This window comes from Helianthus annuus, chromosome 3 (assembly GCF_002127325.2).
Source record: "Helianthus annuus cultivar XRQ/B chromosome 3, HanXRQr2.0-SUNRISE, whole genome shotgun sequence".
Lineage (NCBI taxonomy): Eukaryota > Viridiplantae > Streptophyta > Magnoliopsida > Asterales > Asteraceae > Helianthus > Helianthus annuus.
In genome coordinates this window covers 33,714,409-33,731,758 of record NC_035435.2, presented here as the reverse complement: position 1 = coordinate 33,731,758, position 17,350 = coordinate 33,714,409, and positions in this window count along the sequence as shown.

Here is a 17,350-nt window from a genome sequence, read left to right as displayed (position 1 = left end):
TGTTCGTCATCCTCCGAGAGGGACCTACAAGTGGTATCAGAGCCAGGTTCTTTACCTTGTTTAAAACCAGGTTTGTTCAAGTTCTTGGTGTGTTTGGACACTTGGTTTAGCACCCGTTTTTGGTAGTTTTCTTGCATTTTTAAACTGAAAAACGAGTTCTAAACCTTTCGGGAGTGTTTGAGGTTGGGTTGGGTAACTTAAAAATCTGTTTTTAAGTAACTTGGTGTTTTCCGGCCATATCTCCGGTGTGTTCCGGTGACCAGACCTTCTGGATAAGGTTTGCCATTTTGGGAAATTTTATTTGAAAGTCAAAAAGTTGGTGAAAAGTCGTGTGCAGGACATCCCTTCTGCCGAAAGTTGGTACACCAACCAATCACCTTTCTCACCAACCTGTCACCTTTTGTCAGTTGTGTCAGTGTGATCGAAGGATATCCTTCGAAGTCGAAAGACCATCTTTCGATCAAGGAAGGCTCGATAGATAATCATCTTTCGACCCATCCTTCGAAGTCAGAGATCTATCCTTCGATCCAGGGAATCTTTTCGAAAGATAGTTATTCGAAAGATAAGGATCTTTCAAATTGTGAATCTTTCGAAATAAGTGCTCGAAAGATAAGGATCTTTCAAACCGTGAATCTTTCGAGATAACTGCTCGAAAGATAAGGATCTGTCAATTGTGAATCTTTCGACGTCTTTGCTCGAAACTCAACAGTGATCTTTCGAACACTGTTGATCCTTCGAACAAATCTTGATCTTTCGAACAAGGTTGTATCTTTCAATTTTTGTCTGTTTGAACTTAACAGTTTGTGGTTGTGTAGGTTTTCTATTAGTAATTTATCAAAATGAGTTGTACAAGTCCTTGGGATTGGAGTTTGGACTCACAATCTAGTCAAGAACTGACTTCTGCTGCAGCTTGGGTAAAAAGTATGTTTCCACCGCCATCAATGAGTCCAAGTCAATGGGCTTTGGTATCCAATCAAAGTCAAAGCATTCAAAACCTTTTGATTAGTGAAAGCGAAACGGGCAGCAACAATCGTCCACCAAAGTTGAATCATATGAACGACTTCCCATCATGGAAAAATCGCTTTCACACGTATGTTCAAGGGCAAAGCACCGATCTTTGGACGTGTTTCATCAATGCATTCAATGCCAATCTGGAGGTTGCTGCGTCCACTTCAGAAGGTTATGCAAACATGCTGGAAAATGACAAGAAGGCTTATGAATTGGAGAAAAAGACCTTTGCTACACTTACACAAGCACTCAACAAAGATATCTATCATCAGTTCTCCTACTGCAAGACCACGAAAACGTTGTGGGATGCCTTAGTTGCTAGAGGAGAAGGCAATGCAGCTACTCGAAAGTCTCGTCATGATTTGTTGAAGAAAGAGTTTGAATCGTTTCAGTTTTTGGAAAACGAAACTCTAAATGATATGACAACACGGTTCTATCATCTGATTAGTGAAATGTGTGCTTATGGGGTTGTATCTACTCAACAAGACATGGTAAATAGGTTTGCTGACGCTTTGCCTCCAAAATGGAGTTCTTTTATTGAGTTGCTGAAGCACACTGGAACTCTAGACACTGTTAACATCTATGAGTTCATTCAGAAGCTGGAACATAAAAATGATGAACAAATTAGGAAAGCAAAGCGAGCTCCCGCTCCTCAGAATACAGAAATGTACCTTCCAGGCTTCGATGCGTTGGCAAGATCCGCTGCAGCTCAGCAACAGCAACCTAAACTGCAAACTGCATTTGTGTCTAACACAAGTTCTCTTCCGTTTCCTCAATCAACTGCTGCTCCGGCTTTTGATCCAAGGTCTTACATTCCCGTCCCAACACAGCCACAAGTCCAACCTCCACAACAACAACAGCAGGCTCACTATACAAGCAATCCTCAACCTAAAAACCCTAACACAATCCGAGTCGATAATTCAAACCTTTCACACCTCAGCATTGAAGTTGCTAAGGAGCACATGGAAATTATTAATACAATGGTCAGTGCTTACTGTGGTTTGGTAGCAGGTCAGCTTGGAAACATCAACATGACCAATGAAGATTATCAACAGATCGACAAGGAAGAAATGGAGTTGATGGATATTAAGTGGGCTTTTGCAAGTGCGGTTAGAAGGGCCAAAGACTTTATGGCTCGTACTGGTAGAACTTCGTTGGAAGGAAAGAAAGATACGAAGTATGGGTTTGATATCAACGCCGTTACAAGCTTCAACTGTGGTAATAAAGGGCACTTCAAACGTGAGTGCACTTTACCAACAAAACTTGGCAATCACAACCCTTTCAGAAACCAGACGAGTACTACAAATGTGAATGCCCAACAAGAAAACCGTGAAAGGAGGATGGTGGCAGTTAATAACAATCAGGGCCAGCCTGGAAATTCAAATCCCAATCGGGCTTTGGCTGTTCAAGCTGATGAGGGATGTGACTGGTCAGTGCAGTTTGGTGAAGATGATCAGAGAAGTGGAACAGCTTGTTATGCAAAGATCATCGAGCATGTTCATAAAGAAGAGTCCTCTGGAAGTGATGACAGTTCCGGTTATTCTGGAAGTTCTGATGAAGAAGGCTCTGTTTCTGGGGATAATCACTCAGAGTCAAATGTGAAGGAGGAAGGAGGTGATGATATTCAGGATCTACTGAATGAAGCTGATGAGCTTAAATGTCAGAAATCAATTCTGATTAGGAAGGCGGCTACTGCATCAAAGGAAATGGAGAAGTTCTTTTCTGAAGACGGATCTTTTTCTTTTCAAACTGCCTTTATGGCAAACGGTTCAGCCTCTTCTAGTCAGGTAAATTCTGAACCACCTGCTCCTAGTATTTGTAAATCATGTGCTGATATGAAGCTTGAATCAGAAAAGCTTCATAGTCATAATCAGAATTTGGTTATTGAACTGTCGAAATGCAAAGAGGCGAACATGGCTTTAACTCGGAATGAAAAAGATTTTAAATCTGTAATAGAAACATTAAAGAAAAATGTGTCCGAGGTTAACAAAGTAGTTTACCACAAGCAAGTAAGTATAAATGAATACATTAACATTGTGGAAGAAACTAAGAAGCAACTAGCCATTGCCCAATGCGAGCATGATGCGATCAAACAAAAATTGGAAAGTTATTCTAACTCCCAATTTGTGCTTGATCACATCATCGATGTTCAACAACCAAAGGGAAATCAGAAAGGCATAGGGTATAAGAAATGTCCGCCCCCCTTGATGAACAATTATACCAAGATGCCTGATGAGGAGGAAATGCCTCGGTATGAACCCAGTGTGCCTCTTGATGTTGAGGAATTTGCTACTGGCCTAGGGTTTAAACCGAACAATTCTTCAGACATATCCTCTAAGGAACAAGAAACTTCATCATCCATGAAGCAAAGTCCTCCAATTATTGAGGACTATGAGACATGGGATGATGAATCAGAAGTGGATGTAGGTGAACAGGATAAATCACTTAACAAGATGAAAGGAGTAGTTATTCCACGAGAGAATCACATTCTTTGTGATCCTGATACTCCTGATGTCCCATCTGTTAAGAAGCAAGTGATTGATCCTGTCAAAGTTGATAAGACATGTGTGTCTACTGTTAAAAGCAGTAACGTGTTGTATACATTGGTTGGAGATAATAAAATCTACTCAGATCATGTTTTCCCAATTAAAAATGTAAATAAATCTTTGATTGACAAAGTCTTTGAAGACAACACAAACAAATTTTTGGGAAAAACACTTCCGGGAATTGTGGTAACACAATGTGATCCAATTCCAAAGGCTGAGATTAGAAAACAGTTTGGTAATCACAAATCCTCAACCACTCAACAACCTACTGCTTCTAATGGTAAACAACCAGTCAAACGAGCTCAAAAGCATAAAGTCACTCAGATGAAGTCTGAATCAAAAGGAGCTCGTTACAAGAAGAAAGCAAAAGATGTTAAATTTGTAGCATCAAAAGGTACAGATAAAATTGAGACTTTTGAAAACAAATCAAACACTGATTTTGTACAACAAGTCAAGATTTTGAAACGTAACAGCGATAACAATTACACCCAACACACAAACGGGTGTGATGAAAGAGCAAGTACCTCAGGTTCTACAGGTTCGACATCTGCTAGTCGATCAAGTTCTCCTAAGTTTGTTGAAAGGAGAACTTGTTTTAAATGTGGAGAAATTGGGCACATCATCAAAAATTGCCCAAATGCTCCAAAGAATAAACTTGTTGAGAAAGCTCCACCTGAAACAGTTCATCCTCAACGTCGGTCAGTTTCACCTAAACATGATAAACGAACGGTAAAAGAACAAGAAACTACACAACGACGTAAGAACATGAAAATTGTTGAAAAAGCTTAAAAATCTGAGGTTAAAACAGTTCAAAAGGAACCTAGTGTGTCACAACCTGTAAAACCAGAATCTTCAAAAACTGGTAGGCAAAAACGAACTTGGTTACCTAAGGCGGGTGACAATTCAGGGGGAGCAGTTGTTCTTGAAAATCATCAAGAGATTGATATCACGTTTCGTGATGCTCAGGGACGACCCAAGACCACTAAGGCTTGGGTCCCCATTCTCAACTGATGTTTTTAAATGACATGTGCAGGATGTTCTAGGAGGAACTATTAATAGTCATTGGATTGTTGATAGTGGAACATCCAGGCACATGACTGGCGACTTACGGCTCCTATACGACGTGAGAAACATTAGAGGAGAGTATGTTGCTTTTGCGGGAGACAAAGGCGGATTCATCACTGGAGAGGGAAGTATCTCAAATGGCATCGTGTGCTTCGATAAGATCAATTATGTTAAGCAAATTGATCATAATCTTCTCAGTGTGTCGCAAATCTGCGATAAGAAATTCACCGTGCATTTTGATGATGCCGGCTGCTATGTGCTGAAACCTGGATTCAAAATTCCACAAGAATGGATTCTCTTGTCGGCTCCGAGAGTTAATGATCTTTATATTCTCGACATGAGCCAAGCGATTACAACATCTGCACAAGTCACTTGCTTTGTCTCAAAAGCCACGGAAAAGGAGTCTATATCTTGGCACAGAAGAATGGGACACATTCACTTGAGAAAAATGAATCATTTGGTGAAAAATAATCTTGTGAATGGTGTGCCTGTGAGAAGTTTTCATTTACAAGATATCTGTGTCTCGTGCCAAAAAGGGAAGCAAACAAAGAAGTCTCACCCTTTGAAGAAAATCAACACTGTCAGCATGCCTCTCGAACGTCTTCATATGGACCTTTTTGGACCTATGAAGCACAAGACAACATTTGGAGATGCTTATTGTCTAGTTGTTACTGATGATTATTCTAGATTTTCTTGGGTATCCTTTATGGCCCACAAGAGTCAAACTCCTGGCATCCTCAAGGATCTTCTCACAATGTTGGAGAATCTCTATTCGTTGAAAGTGAAGAGGATCCGAAGCGACAATGGAACCGAATTCAAGAATCAAGTTATGGATGAGTTTTGTACTTCTAAAGTCATTCTTCATGAGTACAGTTCTCGGTATACTCCACAACAAAATGGTGTCGCGGAGAGGAAGAATCGGACGATTATAGAAACTGCAAGAATAATGTTAGTAGAGTCGGAACTCCCTATTCAATTCTGGGGGGAGGCTGTATCGGCTGCATGCTATACGTTAAACAGAGTTCTTACAGTAAAGAGACATGGCAAGACTTGCTTCGAACTCCTTCAGAAAAGGAAACCGGATCTTTCTTACCTAGAACCGTTTGGTGCTCCATGTACTATGATTGAGCCGGATGGAAAGTTTGGAGCAAGAGCTATCGAGGGTTTCTTCCTTGGATATGCTACTCCGAATTTTCGTGTTTGGAATCTGGCTACCAAAAAGATTGAGCTTTGGAGCGAAGTGAGGGTTCAAAGGTACACGAGTCCTGTTAGGGCTCCGGGTGATCCGTGGATGTTCGATTATGATGGACTATTTGACTCCTTCAATCTGCCAACCTTTGATGAAGAGTCAGCAGCGGCTAGGATGTTGTTGGAAAGTGACAACGCTGCTGTCTCGCCATTGGTTAGACCTATTGTTGTTGACCCTCAAGCTTCTTCGTCTGTCAACAATATGGTTCAAAATGAGGTTTATGAAGATGCTGCTGATTATAATGATTCTTCTGAAGATGATGAATATCATGATGCAGCTGAAGGATCTTCGGCTCCAGCTGCTCCTGTTCAAGGTGCTTCTGGTGATACACCTCATATGCAGAATGTAGACACTGCTGAAGGGAATGCATCCACTTCTACACACATTCCTGGTGTGGAGTTGGTTGTTGATCTTAATCTTACCAATTTGGGTATCAATGCACGTGTGCCAGAAAATCCTGAAATGAGGATTCATGATACTCACCCCCAGCAGAATATTATAGGAGATGTCCATCGCGGTGTGCAGACGCGTAATCAGCTGAGAAACAACCGGAATGCTGGTTTGTATTCAGCTATAAGAGAATCTGGTCAACAAAATGACTGGTCCTTCGCATGTTACGTGTCACAAGAAGAACCAAAATCGTGGAAAGAAGCATTGAAAGATAGTGCTTGGGTTGAAGCCATGCAGGAAGAATTGCAGCAATTTCAAAAGCTTGGTGTTTGGAAGCTTGTTGAAAAACCTGAGAATTACAAGAAAATTGGCACTCGATGGGTCTTCAAATGCAAGAAAGACGACCGTGGAGTAGTTATTCGAAACAAAGCACGTTTAGTCATTCAAGGTTTTCGTTAGATAGAGGGAATCGACTACAACGAAGTCTATGCACCTGTTGCACGTCTGGAAGCAATTCGGATCTTTCTGGCTTATGCCTCATTCAAAGGATTCAAGGTTTACCAGATGGACGTCAAAAGTGCATTTTTACATGGTGTGGTTGAAGAAGAGGTATATGTCGAACAGCCTCCAGGTTTTGAAGATCCTGTCCATCCCGATCGGGTTTGGTTGCTCAACAAAGCTCTCTATGGTCTTCATCAAGCACCACGAGCTTGGTATGCAACCTTATCCACCTATCTGCTGGAGAATGGTTTTCGAAGAGGTCTTATCGATTGTACTCTCTTCATCAAAGAACAAGATGGAGATCTTCTTCTGGTGCAGGTATATGTTGATGATATTATTTTTGGTTCTACTAATGATGTCTTGTGTAGGAATTTCGAGCGCATTACGCAGGATAAATTCGAGATGAGTGCTATGGGGGAAATGACCTTTTTCTTGGGCCTTCAATTGCAACAAACTGAGTCTGGGATATTCATCCATCAGACTAAATACGTTGGTGACATCTTGAGCCGGTTCCAGATGTCTGATGCAACGCCCATTGGTACCCCACTGCCACAAAATCACGGAATTACTCCAGACTTGAAGGGTGAAGCTGCTAGCCCCTCATACTATTGCGCTATGATCGGATCTCTTATGTACCTCACAGCATCAAGGCTAGACATAATGTATCCAACGTGCCTGCTTGCCAGATATCAAGTCAACCCGAAGGCCTCACATCTTGCAGCTGTAAAAAGGATTTTTCGTTATTTGAAGGGTTATCCTGACACCGGTCTATGGTACCCTAGGGATAATAACTTTGACTTAGTCGCATTCAGTGATTCTGATCATGGCGGATGCAAAATCGACGGCAAATCCACAACGGCTGGATGTCAGTTTTTAGGAAATCGCCTAGTCACATGGCAGTGTAAGAAGCAGACGTGCGTCGCTACATCAACATGCGAAGCTGAATACATTGCTGCCTCAAGTTGTTGCTCCCAAGTTCTTTGGATTCAACAACAATTGCGGGACTACGGTTTTGAATTCCTAACTACTCCTATTTACGTTGATAATTCTGCTGCATTACAGATCACTAGAAATCCTGTGCAGCACTCAAAGACCAAACACATCGAAATTAAGTATCACTTCAAACGTGATTGCTTTGAGAAAAGATTAATCGATGTTGTTAAGGTCCACACCGATGACCAACGTGCCGACCTTTTTACCAAAGCTTTTGACAAATCTAGATTTGACTTTTTATTATTGGTAAACGGCATTAAGGTCAAGCAAGAGTAAACCAACATCGGAAAATCATTTTTGTAAATACCTGTGTGTTTTAAATTTGTCTTAGTTTGTTGATTTTAGGGGGAGTAAATCCAAAAATCGGAAAATCCAAAAACATCGAAAAATTTCAAAAACACAAAAACAATAGAAAAACAAAAATGAGTTTCCTGGCGAGCAAAAGAGAAAATGATAGTACATCAGTGGTCTATCCAAACCTCTTTAAACCTTAAATGAAAAACGATAAGCAGCTCTATATAAGATGTATCGGTAAGCTCACAATCATTTTAAAGTGTGCAGGGTGATATAAACTTAAATCGACTGAAGATCAGGTGGGAACCATTCATTGGCATATGGTCTTAGTACCGAAATTTCGTTTGATAGATTGCCGAGGTTCTGAGATATTCGGTCTTTATGCTGCTTATCATCTGGGTATCATGGTTGTATCTTTTACTGAAAAATAACGGGGACGCAAGTCTAGATCTTCCATGATACTATACATACGTGTAAATATTACATACTGCATTTGACCTCAATAAGTGATAAACAATCACATGTCCAAACAAATAAGTGATAAAATATCACATTTATCCGGGAGTCAAGTTCGTCTCTCTGCTGTACGGAAGTACTGACCTGTTCACGGACTTGCTCCTGTGCCCTCATGCATATGAAAATCAAGTTCCTCATCAATAAGTGATTATATCACATAGGGCTGGTTTTCAAATCAAAATAAGTGAGTATCTCACATTTTATACGGTCAAACAGATGATAATCAGTATACTCACCGGTAAGATGAATTCTCGTGCATACCTTGATACGGGAATGTGTCGTGATGTGGATGAACACCGGTCGGTAAGTATAAATCATACCTTAACGTATCCCCTCGCCATGATTACATCTGATAAGTTGAGCTTAAGTGGACAACAATACCGATAATTGTTATAGGATGCTTATCTTAACGTTAACTAACTGAACAACAAGAGTGTTTTGACATGACCGTACACTGATATGATTCTCTTACCCTCGAAACTCGCAAAAAGAATGTCTGTATATATTTATTTACTACTTAACTTTTATTGTTTTCTTTTAAACAGTTTCGTCGTTTGGTGCATATCAGCACGACATTAGCGGTGATGTCGTTTGATAACACTCAAAGGATATTAAAATTGTTGTCTTTTAATTTCAAAAATACCAAAAAGATTTAAGGTGAGTTTTAATATAAACTTTATAAAAGCCAAAAAGATTTTATTTCTGCTTTATTTTCGATCGTACGATGTTGGAGCTCGAGTCTTCGTTACCTGAAACCTGAACGAAAACCGAATTGACTAAATCTTCATAAACGGTCGAAATTTGCATGTTTTGAAAGTTAAAAACTAAAATTGATAAATTTGTAAAACTTTCAAACTGTCGGATGGTGTTTGATTGAAACATGGTCATTCGTGTGTCATTTGTTTATACTAACTATTCCAAGCAGTTGTTCTCATTACGCGTTTAGATTTCTTGCATGTGCAGATTCTAAAGGCTAGGAGAACATGGTCAATGACAAGCTTTGGAATGAAGACACGACGTGAAGGCGCTCAAAAGATGAAGATGATCGAGTAGCCGCTGACCATCATCAACACCTCAAGGATCTCATTCATAAAGATCAAGTATTTCACGAGCATAACTCAAGGGGGAGCTTATGTTAAGGGGGAGTTTGTCAACACACTTCCTACATGATTCGGGTAGTTTGTTAATACACTCTCTACTTTCAAGACGTGAAGACTTTGAAGATCCTCCGACATTGAAGACTTGAAAGGACATCAGAGTCTTGAAGACATGAAGATCAACGATGATCAAGATCGAGACATATCTGCACCCATCGAAGATCGAGACAAAGCTACAGCCAAGGGGGAGTATGTTGGTGCACTTATGTCTGTACTTTGTCTGTATTCGGTCACGATGTAAAACGATGTTCTTGTTTGTCATGTAAGTTTGACCAAGTCAACTATCCTCCTAGTTTGACTTGGCCAAACAGTTTGTTTATGAATGTAACATGTCTGGTTCGAAGGATATCTCATCGAAGGATAGTTAGATCCTTCGATGAGCTCGAAAGTTGAACCTTCGATGGATGGACCTCGATAGATAGTCCTTCGAGGTCACTGTGAACCCTTCGATGGAAGTCTGATCGAAAGATGATCTTTCGATCAGTATTCCTGATCCTTCGATAGGTGCAACATCGATAGATGATCATTCGTGACATCTATCGGATCCTTCGATCAGACCTGCTGTGGCTGGGTATATATATACCCATGCAGTGTGTTGTGTTCTAACGGAGAAAGAAAGACACTTAGAGACAGACATATCCGAGAGATATTCAAAGCATTCTGTCCGAAACACACACACACACTTAGAGAGTTTGCAATACTGATTTGTAAACATTGTGCTTGTAACCGGAACCTTCATTCGTATTAATACAGTGGTGTTAATCGGAGAACCCTTGTGTGTTTGTGTTTATACTTGTTTCATCTCGATTTGCTTGCTAGCTTGGATTCCGCACTCGCTAGTGGGTTTGTATAACAAGGTTTAGGTTCGTCATCCTCCGAGAGGGACCTACAAGCAGTGTTTGCCATAGCTCTATATTCAGATTCACAACTAGATCTGGCAACTGTCGGTTGCTTTTTAGCACTCCAAGATATGAGATTCCCCCCCAAGAATATAGAGTATCCATAGGTAGAACGACGAGTCTCCAAACAACGCGCCCAATCAGCATCAGAATATCCAAGCAGCGACGTGGAAGTGGGACGACAATAATGAACCTTCGACAGATCATTCCTTTAGTCGAAGGTCAAACAGATTTCGAATGTTCATATTTCGAAAGATGAAAAGGAGTGCTAGAAAAGATCATTAGTTCATTCGAAGGGTCATCCTTCCATGATTCGAAGGATCATTCTTTGTTTCGAAGGGTCAAATCCTTTTGAAAGATCAGTTCTGATATGATAGCAGCTGATATTTGTCAGATCCAGAATCTGACATGTGCCCGAAAAGTCACTTCACAACTTTGAAAGGTCAAGCAATTCCTCGAAAGGTCATCTGTTCTGTTTTTCACTTGTGTTTCGAAGGATCACATTGAAGGATCAAGTGGATCCAGTTCGAAAGATCACAATCTGTTTCGAAAGATCATCTTCTACTTCTCAACTGTTTCGAAGGGTCACCTCAATCACCTTTCCTCCTCAACAACATCGAAGGATCATCTCAATCATCAACAAACTCGAAAGATCATGAATCATCTTTCGAAGACCGGCTTGATGATCTGATAAGTTCGAAAGATCTGTGCTCGAAAGATCCTTCGTCAATCATCTTTCGGTTGTTGATGTATGGCAGAGATGAGGATGAATCATTAAAAAAAAAATAAAATAAATAAATGATGTTGTTGTCGGCTGTTTGTTGTTTATCAAAGAAAAAGAAGAAGTTAAGGATATGTATCGACAGAAAGTGAAAGGTCAGACAAAATGATGTGGTCGGCTGGTGATGATCTTGAAAAAGGTGATGTTAGGGTTGTTGACTTTTGAGAAGAGACAAATTAGCGGCTAGGGGTTTGCTTGATAATGGTCTTTTCTTTCATGGGATAAGATAACAAGGCCCAATGGTTTCAAACTTTTGATTTATTTTTAGGGCCCATCTGATTGAAATAAATTCTCACAAGTTGCAACGATTTGTGAAATTATTTTTTTTGTGTTGGGCTGTATATAAATCAAATGAATGAATGGGTTTTGGGCTTTCATCAAGTTTGCGAAGTGGGGTCGGGTATTTGCGGAGTTGATCTGAATCGCGCTCCTAATATCAAGGTCAAAATTTGTATGGATTTTGGGAGCGCGCGGAATGATTCGGAACGATGAAAACAGAAGATGATGAAAACTTGATGTTTGAAAATTGTGGGGTAGTCACGGTTACCGATGCAATGTCAAAAATGGTAACGCGACTATTATGGGCCAAAAACAACACGATATGTTCGCTTCCGCGCATCAGTATTTATGATTGTTACCGGTTATTCGGAAATGTTCGAAAGGATTTTGTTTATTGTCATATTCTCGCATTTGAAGACGAACGTATGAACCTGGAACGTCTATACCGGTCCTAACGAGTTCACAAAGTCTTTGGTCTTTGGGGGGATACAAGTCAGATCCTACGGGGTACCAGGGGACGTTCTTATTCAACTAGATTATGCAAAGAAGAAAGTCATGTTCGTGAATTTTCGGAACCGAGAACATTCAATGAAGATTGATGACAGTTCCGCTCAGTGGAGGGAATTGGTGAACATTTGACGACAGTTTCTTTGAAGTGGAAAGAATCTGTTAAGGTTTAGAGATTTTACCAAAGAAATGGGGGATAAAAATTTTCAAATGTTGAATTTCTTCGGTAAATCTCTAAACGCAATCACAGGTGGTAGAGTTTGTGATTTTCTGGTGAGACAAGGGGGTTCTGCGTGGAATGTTTTGCACAGAAAAGTGCATTACTTGGTCGATTCCACAAAGACGGTTTACAGAAGATAGTTTACCAGAAATCTCTATCAATGTAGTATGCTTGAAGATCAAGACTTGATGCAGTTGTTATAGAATGGAACCCTTATCAAATGCCGGTTGGAGTATTGGAAGATCAGCGGAAGATCGGTCAATTGAGCCTTTTGAGGAAATTGCACAACACTCGACTTGGATACGCGTACTCTGAGGGGGAAGCTTTATACAATGAGCGTCAAGATACTACTTACCTTTATGGCAACGTTCGGTGATGCCTATTGTTTAGTAGTTACTGATGCCTATTGTTTAGTAGTTACTGATGACTACTCTAGATTTTCTTGGGTATCCTTTATGGCACACAAGAGTGAAACTCCTGGCATCCTCAAGGATCTTCTTACTATGTTGGAGAATCTCTATACGTTGAAAGTAAAAAGGATCCGAAGCGACAATGGAACTGAATTCAAGAATCAAGTTATGGATGAGTTTTGTACTTCAAAAGGCATTCTTCATGAGTACAGTTCTCGTTATACTCCACAACAAAATGGTGTCGCTGAGAGGAAGAATCGAACTATTATTGAAACTGCAAGAACAATGTTAGTAGAGTCAGAACTCCCTATTCAATTCTGGGGGGAGGCAGTATCGGCTGCATGCTACACGTTGAACAGAGTTCTTACAGTTAAGAGACATGGCAAGACTTGCTTCGAACTCCTTCAGAAAAGAAAACCGGATCTTTCTTACCTTGAACCATTTGGTGCTCCTTGTACTATGATTGAGCCGGATGGAAAGTTTGGTGCAAGAGCTATCGAGGGTTTCTTCCTTGGATATGCTACTCCGAATTTTCGTGTTTGGAATCTAGCTACCAAGAAGATTGAGCTATGGAGCGAAGTTAGGGTTCAAAGGTACACGAGTCCTGTTAGGGCTCCGGGTGATCCGTGGATGTTCGATTATGATGGGCTATTTGACTCCTTTAATCTGCCAACCTTTGACGAAGAATCAGCAGCGGCTAGGATGTTGTTGGAAAGTGACAATGCTGCTGTCTCGCCTTTGGTTAGACCTATTATTGTTGATCCGCAAGTTTCTTCGTCTGTCAACAATATGGTTCAAAATGAGGTTTATGAAGATGCTGCTGATTATAATGACTCTTCTGAAGATGATGAATATCATGATGCAGCCGAAGGATCTTCAGCTCCAGCTGCTCCTGTTCAAGGTGCCTCTGGTGATACACCTCATACGCAGAATATAGATACTGCTGAAGGGAATGCATCCACCTCTACCCACATTCCTGGTGTGGAGTTGGTTGTTGATCTTAATCTTACCAATTTGGGTATCAATGCTCGTGTGCCAGATAATCCTGAAATGAGGATTCATGATACCCATCCCCAGCAGAATATCATAGGAGATGTCCATCGCGGTGTGCAGACGCGTAATCAGCTGAGAAACAACCGGAATACTGGTTTGTATTCAGCTATAAGAGAATCTGGTCAACAAAATGACTGGTCCTTCGCGTGCTACGTGTCACAAGAAGAACCAAAGTCGTGGAAAGAAGCATTGAAAGACAGTGCTTGGGTTGAAGCCATGCAGGAAGAATTACAGCAATTTCACAAGCTTGGTGTTTGGAAGCTTGTTGAAAAGCCTGAGAACTACAAGAAGATTGGCACTCGATGGGTCTTCAAATGCAAGAAAGACGACCGTGGAGTGGTTATTCGAAACAAAGCTCGTTTAGTCGTTCAAGGTTTTCGTCAGATAGAGGGGATCGACTACAACGAAGTCTATGCACCAGTTGCACGTCTGGAAGCTATTCGAATCTTTCTGGCTTATGCCTCATTCAAAGGATTCAAGGTTTACCAGATGGACGTCAAAAGTGCATTTTTACATGGTGTGGTTGAAGAAGAGGTATATGTCGAACAGCCTCCAGGTTTTGAAGATCCTGTTCATCCTGATCGGGTTTGGTTGCTCAACAAAGCTCTCTATGGTCTTCATCAAGCGCCACGAGCTTGGTATGCAACCTTATCTACATATCTGCTGGAGAACGGTTTTCGAAGAGGTCTTATCGATTGTACTCTCTTCATCAAAGAACAAGATGGAGATCTTCTTCTGGTACAGGTATATGTTGATGATATTATTTTTGGTTCTACTAATGATGTTTTGTGTAGGAATTTCAAGCGCATCATGCAGGATAAGTTCGAGATGAGTGCTATGGGGGAAATGAATTTCTTTTTGGGCCTACAAGTGCAACAAACGGAGTCTGGGATATTCATCCATCAGACTAAATATGTTGGAGACATCTTGAGCCGGTTCCAGATGTCTGATGCAACGCCCATTGGTACCCCATTGCCAACTAATCACGGAATAACTCCTGACTTGAAGGGTGAACCTGTTAGCCCTTCATACTATCGCGCGATGATCGGATCCCTTATGTACCTCACAGCATCAAGGCCAGATATAATGTACCCAACGTGCCTACTTGCCAGATATCAAGTTAACCCGAAGGCCTCACATCTTGCAGCTGTCAAAAGGATTTTTCGTTATTTGAAGGCTTACCCCGACACCGGTCTGTGGTATCCTAGGGATAATAACTTTGACTTGGTCGCATTCAGTGATTCTGATTTTGGCGGATGTAAAATCGACGGCAAATCCACAACGGCTGGATGTCAGTTTTTAGGAAATCGCCTAGTCACATGGCAGTGCAAGAAGCAGACGTGTGTCGCTACATCAACATGCGAAGCTGAATACATTGCTGCCTCAAGTTGTTGTTCACAAGTTCTTTGGATCCAACAACAATTGCGGGACTACGGTTTTGAATTCCTAACTACTCCTATATACGTTGATCATTCTGCTGCTTTAGATATCACTAAAAATCCTGTGCAGCATTCAAAGACCAAACACATCGAAATCAAATATCACTTCATACGTGATTGCTTTGAGAAAAGGCTAATCGATGTTGTTAAGGTCCACACCGATGACCAACGTGCCGACTTATTTACCAAAGCTTTTGACAAATCTAGATTTGACTTCTTATTATTGGTAAATGGCATTAAGGTCAAGCAAGAGTAAACCAACATCGGAAAATCATTTTTGTAAATATCTTTGTGTGTTTTTAAATTTATCTTAGTTTGTTGATTTTAGGGGGAGTAAATCCGAAATCTGAAAATCCAAAAACATTGAAAAATTCAAAAACACAAAAACAATAGAAAAACAAAAATGAGTTTCCTGGCGAGCAAAAGAGAAAATGATAGTACATCAGTGGTCTATCCTAACCTCTTTAAACCTTAAATGCAAAACGATAAGCAGCTCTATATAAGATGTATCGGTAGGCTCACAATCATTTTAAAGTGTGCAGGGTGATATAAATCTTAATCGACTGAAGACCAGGTGGGAACCATTCATTGGCATATGGTCTTAGTACCGAAATTTCGTTTGATAGATTGCCGAAGTTCTGAGATATTCGGTCTTTATGCTGCTTATCATCTGGGTATCATGGTTGTATCTTTTACCGAAAAAAAAAATAACGGGGACGCAAGTCTAGATCTTCCATGATACTATACATACGTGTACATATTACATACTGCATTCGACCCCAATAAGTGATAAACAATCACATGTCCAAATCAAATAAGTGATAAAAATATCACATTTATCCGGGTGTCAAGTTCGTCTCTCTGCTGTACGGAAGTACTGACCTGTTCACGGACTTGCACCTGTGCCCTCATGCATATGAAAATCAAGTTCCTCATCAATAAGTGATTATATCACATAGGGCTTGTTTTCAATTCAAAATAAGTGAGTATCTCACAGTTTATACGGTCAAACAGATGATAATCGGTATACTCACCGGTAAGATGAACTCTCGTGCATACCTTGATACGGGAATGTGTCGTGATGTGGATGAACACCGGTCGGTAAGTATAAATCATACCTTAACGTATCCCCTCGCCATGATTACATCTGATAAGTTGAGCTTAAGTGGACAACAATACCGATAATTGTTATAGGATGCTTATCTTAATGTTAACTAACTGAACAACAAGAGTGTTTTGGCATGACCGTACACTGATATGATTCTCTTACCCTCGAAACTCGCAAAAAGAATGTCTGTAAATATTTATTGCTTAACTTTTATTGTTTTCTTTTAAAACAGTTTCATCGTTTGGTGCATATCAGCACGACATTAGCGGTGATGTCGTTTGATAACACTCAAAGGATTTTAAATTGTTGTCTTTTAATTTCTAAAATACCAAAAAGATTTTAGGTGTGTTTTAATATAAACTTTATAAAAGCCAAAAAGATTTTCTTTCTACTTTATTTTCGATCGTACGATGTTGGAGCTCGAGTCTTCGTTGCCTGAAACCTGAACGAAAACCGAACTGACTAAATCTTCATAAACGGTCGAAATTTTGCATGTTTTGAAAGTTAAAGACTAAAATTGACAAATTTATTAAACTTTCAAACTGTCGGACGGTGTTTGATTGTGACATGGTCATTCGTGTGTCATTTACTTATACTATGTTCCAAGCAGTTGTTCTCATTACGCGTTTAGATTTCTTGCATGTGCAGATTCTAAAGGCTAGGAGAACATGGTCTATGACAAGTTTTAGAATGAAGACACGACGAGAAGGCGCTCAAAAGATGAAGATGATCGAGTTGCCGCTGGCCATCATCAACACCACAAGGATCTCACTTCATAAAGATAAAGTCCATTCACGAGCATAACTCAAGGGGGAGCTTATGTTAAGGGGGAGTTTGTTAACACACTGCCTACATGATACGGGTAGTTTGTTGATACACTCTCTGCTTTCAAGACGTGAAGACTTTGAAGATCCTCCGACATTGAAGACTTGATA